The 8,994-nt window shown below is 33.5% G+C and overlaps 1 long non-coding RNA gene across 1 annotated transcript; it reads left to right on the top strand.

Moving 5' to 3' along the window:
* The first annotated feature begins 4,773 nt into the window (after window positions 1–4,773).
* LOC125911580 (uncharacterized) lies at window positions 4,774–6,519 on the top strand. The gene is made up of 2 exons (XR_007454370.1): window positions 4,774–4,851; window positions 6,385–6,519. It is a non-coding gene; the product is annotated as an uncharacterized LOC125911580 (long non-coding RNA).
* The last annotated feature ends 2,475 nt before the right edge of the window (window positions 6,520–8,994 follow it).

Here is an 8,994-nt window from a genome sequence, read left to right as displayed (position 1 = left end):
TTCTTTGCCTCTTTTTTCTTCTTTCTACTGCCTTCTCAAGGTTGGATGAATCACTTGAAAGAGGAGTATGATGAAAGAAGTAGAGAGAAGAGATGATACTTCTTAATCTAAGTGGAAACTTTCAGTAAAATATGAATGTGAATTTCAGAAGAGTACTCTAAGCTGGAGATAATAATTTGAGAGTCATCTGCATATTCTTGGTATTTAAAGCCTTGAAACTAGATGTAACCACTTGCAATGGGAGTATGAATGATAAAGATAAGATCAAGGAAAAGTCCTAGGCTACTCCATTGTTATGAGGGAGAGAGCTAAGGAAGAACCTGCAAATGCTACTCATGAGAAATCACAAGAGACATTGCAGATTAATCATATTAGTGTGTTGTCGTGGAAGCCAGGTGAAGAAAGACTTTAAAGAGAAGGATCAATTATTTAAAATGTTGCTTTAGTTCAATAAGGATAAAGACTGAAAAGTGACTGATAGATTTAACAATGTCGAAGGCTTTGATGATTTCAATAAGAACAGATTTGGTACAAAGGAAAGGATGAGCCAGATTTGAATAGATTCAATGGACAATGGGAGAGAAAATGTTGGAATGAGTGACTATAGGTAACTTTTTTCAGAGAGTTCTCTTGTAAAAGGGCTTATTTAAGGCCAATTAACTAACAACTCATTTGTTGGATAATGGGAATAATATAGTAGAGAGGCAAAATTATCAGAAAACAGGAGAGAGTGTTTCATTTCTCAATTCATTTTATGATCCTGGCATAAACCAAATCCCAAACCTGAGAAAACATATGAAACAAAAATTCTAGAATACCCTTCATGAATACAAACTATAAGTTCCTAAGAATATTAGCAAATTGAATAAAACAGCAGAGAAAAAATGACAATACATCATGACCAAATAAGTATCTTTTATTCCTGGAATAGAAAGTTGGTTTAACATCCTGAAATTAGTCAATGTAATTTACCATATTAACTGAATAAAGGAGAAAATTACATGACTTTATAAAATTCAATATCCTTTCATAATAAAAACCCTCAGCAAAATAGGAATAGTAAGGAATTTTTTTAAATTGATAAATGGTTCTTTAAAAATATATGTAATAGTAATATATATATATATATATATATATATATATATAGTTATAGTTAATGGTAAAAAATTAAATTGGTTTCCCATAAAATTGGGAACAAAGTCAATATGCTCACTTTAACCACTTCAATGTATTATTTCACAGAATGTCCTAGCCATTTCAATATAACCAGGGGGGAAAAAAGGTCATGAATATCTAAAATGAACAAGAAAACTTACTCATATTAGTAGATATATTATTCTATATAGAAAATATCAGTGAATGTGCAAAATAACTACAAAATTAATAAATGAATTTAGCAAGGATATATGACACGAATTCATCTAAAAATAATTTATTCTTATATTCTAGTAGAAAACTAGTGGAAAATGAAATTTTAAAATCTCTTTTACAAAACCAAAAATTATGAAAAAAACTAGTAAAGGATATTCAAGACATGTACACCGAATACTACCCCCCAAAAAAATGCTAAGGGAAATTAAAGACTTATGCCATGTTCCTGAATTTGAATCTTCAATATTATTAAGATGACAATCAGTCTTTAGGTTCAAAGCAATTCCAATAAAAATTCCATGTGTCTTTTTCTATAATTTGACAAATTGATTCTAAAATTTGCTTGAAAATGCAAAGGACCAAAATTAACAGAAGCAATTTAAAAACAATGACAAAATAAAAGAACCCACCCTACTTGATTTTAGGTCTTACTATAGAGCTAAAGTAACACCGGGACACCTGGATGGTGTAGTAAAGCATTTGACCCTAGGTTTTCAGCTCAGGTCATGATCTCGCAGTTTGTGAGTTCCAGCCCTGCCTCAGGCTCAGCACTGTTGATGCAAAGCCTGCTTGGAATTCTCTCTTTCTCTCTGCCCCTCCTTGTTCTCTCTCTCTCTTTCTGTCTCTCTCTCTGTCTTTCTCTCAAAATAAATAAACTTTTTTAAAAAGCTAAAGTAATCAAGACAATTTAGGATTTCCAAAAACAAAACAAAATGGGGTGCCTGGTTGACTTAGTTACGCATCCAGCTCTTGATGTCAGCTCAGGTCATGATCTCACAGTTCCATGAGTTGGAACACTGCATCAGGCTCTGCACTGGAGGCATGGAGCCTGCTTGGGATTCTGTCTCTCCCTCTCTCTCTGCCCCTCACCCTCTTCCACACTCTCTCTCTCTTTCTTAAAATAAATAAACTTTAAAAAAAAGCACACCCATATAGAAATCTAGATCAATGGAATAGAATACTCCAGATATAGGCCTACATAATGCGATCAACTGATTTTGCATGAAAGTAACAAGGGAATTCAACAGGGGAAAAGAAAGCCTTTTCTACAAATTGTGTTGCAATAACTGGAAATTTCTATGCATAAGAGTGAACAATGACTTCACATCTAACACAAAATTAACTGAAAATGGATTACGGACATAAATATAAGACCTAAAATAATAAAATACTTAGAAAAAGAACATTGGGGAAAATCTTTGTGACTCTGGCAAAGTCCAAGTTTTCTAACATTGAACACGGAAAGCTTGAGCCAAGTTGGAGAAAATGAACAACTGTACGTCACCAATATAACAAACTTTGTTTTTTGAAAGATGTCATTTTTGAAAAGGAAACAACAAACCACAGACTGGGGGAAGGCATTCAAAACACATGTAACACAAAAATCTTGTATACAGAATATTACAAATTCTTCTAACCCAATAATAAGAAAACAAAGAATCCAATAAAACTTAATGCAAAAGTATGTATATGAATGCCCAATAAGTACATTAAAAGATATTCTACAGTGTTACTCACCAGAGAAATGAAAATTGAAATTAAAATGAGATATCTTTACATAACCGCAAGAACTGATCAAAATAAACAATCTCAGTGAGGACATGGGGCAACTAGAACTCTCTTGCAGCACTGATAAGCATATAAAATGGTATAATCACTTTGAATATCGCTTGATCATTTCTTAGCTTGCTAAGTTAAGAAATGATCATAGCACTCAGTCATACTATTTCTTAGCATTGACCACAAAGAATTGCAAACATGTCTGTGCAAAAAACTTCTATGAATGAATATTCATTGAAACTTTATTAACTCCAAGGAATTGCAAGTCTCATCTATACAAAGACTTGCAAATGAATATTCATTGAAACTGTATTTGTAATAGTCCCAAACTGGAAACAACTCATGCTCACCAACGGATAAGCGAAAAAACAAAGTGGGGCATATTTGCTCAATGGAATACTTCCTCGTCAGTAAAATAAACTAATGTTATATATAACAACATAGGTGATTCTCAAAGTAATTGTGTTGAAGAAAAGAAGCCAGGCAAAAAAAATAAATGAGTAAAATAGTACGTGAATTAACATAAAGTTCTAAAAAAATACAAACTCAGCTATAACAGGTAAGTTTAATGGTTCCTTGAGGATGGGGCTGGTGGGAGGGATGGATTATAAAGGGACACAAGGAGACTTTTGGAGATGATGGAAATGTTTATTATCTTGATATTTGTAGTGATCTCCCAGATGCATACATAACACTGAAACACGTATCAAGATGAGCACTGTCTAGTATAAAGAATTGTTGAATCACTGCATTATACACCTGAAACTAATAGAAAAATGTATGTTAACTATACTGGAATTAAAATTAAAAACTTAATTAAAAAGGTAATCTAATTAAACACTATATATTTTCAGTTTATTTGCCTTAAATTGCAATTCAAACTTTCACAATGTAGCTCCTATAAACATCTATTAAGCTACCAAATATAATTGAAAGTTATTATAGCCTCAACATAAAATGGACAGGTACAATCAGTGGGGCCTTATAAAGACAAATACCTTTGTAAAAATGGGTCAGCGTATATGGGAAAACTGAGAATTTTACTAAGCAAGGCACCTTGTTGTTTATTTCTTTTCATTTTAATTCCAGCAGAGTTAAAACATAGTGTTATATTATTTTACGTGTGCACTATAGGGATTTAACAATTCCATACATCTTCGAATGCTGAGCTCAAGTACATTCCTTAATCCCCATCACCTATTTTACCCATCCCCCACCCACTTCCACTCTGGTAACCATCAGTTTGTTGACTATAGTTAAGAGTATGTTTCTTGGTTTGTCTCTCTCTTTCTTTTTTCCTTTGCTCATTTGTTTTTTTTCTTAAATTCCACATAGGGAGGGGTGAAAACATATGGCATTTGTCTTTCTCTCACTTATTTCACTTAACATTGTACCCTCTAGATCCATCTGTGTTGTTGCAAATGGCAAGATTTCATTCTTTTTGTGGCTGAATAATATTCCATTACATATAGATCACATCTTCTTTATCCATTCATCCATCAATGGACACTACTTGAGCTGCTTTCATAATTTGGCCATTGTAAATAATGTTGCTATAAACATAAGGGTACATGGATCCCTTTGAATTAGCATTTTTCTATTCTTTGGGTAAATACCCAGTAGTGCAATGGCTAGATCATAGGGTAATTCTATTTTAACTTTTTGAGGAAGCTCCGTACTGTTTTCCACAGTGGGTCCACCAGTTTGCATTCCCACCAACAGAGCAAAAGGGCCCCTTTTCTCTACATCCTCGCCAACACTTGTTTCTTAAACAAGGCAACTTATAAGCAGCAGATGTCATAAAGGCAACTGTTAGAGCACTGCCAGTCTCTTGGATATTTCTACCACTCCAGTGTTACAAAAATCTTAGCACCTGCAATGCTCAGGAAAAGAAAGCAGCAGGGATAATAAGCCACAGGAGTAAGAAAAAAAACCTTTCAACCTTTCAACTTAAATATAAATATATAAGTATATAAATATATATATATGATGTAATATATAGCCATTTATATTATGAAAACCCCAAAGGTATTTCCACCTCTGAAAGGTATACTATCTTATCTGCTCACCCCTTCCCCTCTGCCTTTCTCTTCTCCAAGACCCAGCGTGCTTCATCTGGCTTTAGTCAGAGCCTTCTTTCTGGCTCTCTCTCTTCTTTTTTCTTTTTCAAATTTCAGAGGAGTCACAAGGATATTTTCAAAGCACAAATTCTTCATTTCATCACCCTGTCTTCAAAATGGACACAATACAATAACATTGCAGTGTTTTTAGGGATCAGAGGCTCAGCTATCTGTAGATGATAGATAGACACATAGATGCATACTTAGATGGCAGATATGTAAATACACAGAAAGACAGACAAATATTCATTAAATGATAGCAATTAGTCAACTTAAAATATGCAAACAGTATTTTCATCACCTAGGATTTAGACAACTGCTTTTCATGCAGGCATCAGCACACTCATACACAAAAGATCGAACTATAGATTTTTGCCTTCTTACTTAACTGGGACTTCTTTCTGTAGTTAATATACAAAACCAGCTTCTCTTTTTAATTCCTTCACTAGGGTAGAGTAAGCTTGGAAATCAAGTGTCACACACAAAAGTAAACCTGTAAAAAAAAAAAACAAGCAAAAAAACAAAAAACAAAACAGGCCCCTTTCTGCTAGAACTGTAGTTACTCTTCTATTGACACTAAAACCTGACCTCTCTTAAAACAGTTTTGCAAGTACTTTTGAGGTAGAAGCCTGCCATAGAACAGATTTCTGGCAATTACTATGGGCAGCAGAAAGGAATAAATAGTGGCTTATGAAGGGGCTCAGTTCGGGCACCATTTCATTTAAGCTAGTTGTGATCACTTGCGCCAGGGTTATTATATGTGGGTTCAACCTTTTATTTTAGTTTTCAGTTGTGTTCCACAGCTGGGCCGTGGTTGGTGCTACTTACTCTATGGATGCTACATATTTAAAGACACTAGTGCATTGTATTTGTACTTGTGATCTTTCATCCCCCCCAATTTATTGATAAAGAATAGACTTGATTTTTACCACCAACCAACAACCCCACAAGAGGTATCAACCACAATGCTCTATTATTTCCTGCAGGGGTTGTCAGACTTTCCTGCTGGCACCCATTTTCTTAGATGGGCGTTCAAAAATTAGCTTTGTTTCCACACACACATGCGCATACACACTCACACGCGCACACCACTAAATTTCTGCAAAAAATAAGAAGATAATCCAAATGTACAAATCATGATAATTTCTTTGGTTGGCAATTTAATAAAGAAGTAAAATTCTTGACATGACACTTAAAAACAGTCTTTTTTTGGGGGGGAAGAAAAGGTTTTTTTTTAAGCTTCATCATCAAAGATTTCCTAAAATACAAACTAAAATATAAGGCTATTGTTACTAATTAATTGCTATGATTTCTATTGTTCTTTCCTTTATAGGCCAGAATACCATGGTTCTAAACCGTTTCATGATAAATCTGATGCATCAAATTGTCACTTATTGGAGGAGACCATCTGTGCTTCAGTGTTGGCATTCTTCATCGCAGACTAATAAATGTGTCATATTCATAACTATTTCAGCCAATAAATCCATGGATAGAAAATCTGATCATGGGATGTGTCGTTAACAAACTGTTACTTCAGTTTGAAACAAAAGCACCTGTCTTCCCAATTCTTAAGATCTGTAAGTTTCCTTGCAAATATTCGTAATTCTGGTTTGCTCTGGAATAGACATACAAAGCCAAAGACTGTCCTATTTGCCAAAGACGCTGTCTGCCTAAGGATACTTTGACTATCTGAAAATGCCATTATCTTATGCTAATGATGTATCACCATAGTAAGAAATAATTAATTATTCAAAAACATATGACTGCTTGGTAAGTCACCCAGTGTAATGGGGTCGATACAACTTAGCAGCTAGTGTAAGTCACACTAATTTTGTGGAACAAACTGTTTATTTGATAATTTAATTTTATTAAGATGTTTTGTTTGCTTTTGTTTTGTTTTGCATATGTTATCTGGACAATAAATATTTTACCACACTTTGCCCTATATAAAATTTAGAATTTTGGTGATCAAATATTTCTTCATGTGGATTTTTTAAGCTACTGGTTTCAGCAAAGCGAGTCCTTCACGTAGATTAAAATATTAAATATTTCTATAAGACTTATTATGAAATAATGGTCTTTATGACCCCTTTCTCTGTTTCCATTCCCCAGAGGCAATAGCTTTCAACTCTTTGACCTGGTTAAATTCATTACAACTAATTCTTAAATTTCTTCCGCCTTAGAAGTTATTAATTGATTTCCCAGTATGAAAGATGCAAATTTAGTCATCTGTCAAACATCACTCACCTCCCAAACATAACAAAGTGTATATCTCCAAAATTATTTCTATCTCTGAAATATATCTAAGTTCACTCATCCTCTCAATTTTTATATCATACTTTTAGTTAGATCAATATTCAAATCTTAGATTATTATGAGTATTTGAACAGTATTCTTAGGTGAGCTATGTGCCAGATTGAGATTGCTTTTGGTGGGGAGGAACAATTTTTTGTTTACACTGAAGATAACATTTATCTTGTTTTTAACCTTTTTTGTGTTCTTTTTCCCACTAATTCAGCTTCAAGTCTTCCCCAAGCTGTCTACATTTTCTCAATATGTTCAAATACCTCACAGGTCCTATCAATTCCCTCATTTTGAAGACAGGTCCCCTGGAGTCTTTTGACCTGCTTTCTATGTCTGGAGCACAGCTTTCACCCTGATGTCCCCTTTCACCAAGATCCTAGGGCAGTATCTTTTTCTTGAGTTAAAGCCATTCTTTCCTAGATTCTTTCTTGGTTTATCCACTCCTTCAGTTCTTGAGAAAGCATATATAAATGGTAAACTTTTTGAGAATTCCTATATCTAAAAATATCCTTGTCTACTTTACATGTAATTAATTGTGTATAAAATTCTAGGCTAAGTGTCCTTTTTTTTCAAAACTTGAATGCCTAGATCCATTGTCTTTTATTTTTTGGTATCATAATAGAGAAATCCATGAATACTTGGACTACTGATTCTTTCTATGTGATCTTCTTATTGTTTGTTTGTTTGTTTGTTTGTTTTTAAAGGTTTTGGCAATTGTCCCATTTACATCAGTGTTTTGATATTTCATGATGATAGGCTTAATGTGGATCATTTTTTCCCATTGAGTATGTTTTTATTGAAGAGAGAAACTCACATCTTTCAAGTCCATGAAATTTTGAATCATTTCTTTGATGATATTCTTCATTTAACTTTCTTTGATCTCCCTTTCTGGTATACCTGCCATTTGGTTTTTGGACTTTCTAGCCTGATACTAAAAGTAATTTTTTCTATATATTAGTTTTGGTCTCTGATTCTGTACGTAATGAGTCTTGGCAATTGATATTTACAGAGGGAACACTTGAAAATTGATTCAAAGTCTACACTGGTGAGTGGTCATTGTCAACTAGGAGCCCGTCTATAGGTGAGCTGGCAGGGCTATTTCATTAAGGAAACTTGGATGTGAATCGTTTTAGGTTTTTTTTCTTCGGCTACTCAGATTCCGCAGAATAGAATCAGCCTATCTCCTCCATGGAGAGTTATAAGCCTGGCTGTCAGTAGCTGAGATCCAAGGTGGGACAGAAACTGGGCATTCAATAAGAAAAACAATTGAAAAGAAAACCTACTTGAAATGATTGCAGTATGATAAACAAGATAGTTCAAAATAACTATTACAAATCAATATTTTTATGTAATAGCAATAAACACATCTTTTAAAATATGTTCACACTTTTTATCATAATAAATCTAGTTGAAACAAATTTAAATGAATGAAACAGAAATTTGTTGGAACAGAAAATACCTAAATGCCCCCAAAAAGGTTAACTGTATTACATATATTAGAATATATTATGTAACCTGCATTAGATTTTATATTTTATTATACATATATGGCACCTGTTGTTCATGGCTCAGTACCTAATTCTTGGTTATTTAAATAGAAAGAAAAAAAGGAAAGAAGAAAGGGAAAAAAGGAAGGAAA

Source organism: Panthera uncia, assembly GCF_023721935.1.
Source record: "Panthera uncia isolate 11264 chromosome C1 unlocalized genomic scaffold, Puncia_PCG_1.0 HiC_scaffold_3, whole genome shotgun sequence".
Classification (NCBI taxonomy): domain Eukaryota; kingdom Metazoa; phylum Chordata; class Mammalia; order Carnivora; family Felidae; genus Panthera; species Panthera uncia.
This window is presented reverse-complemented; position numbering and strand designations above follow the sequence as displayed.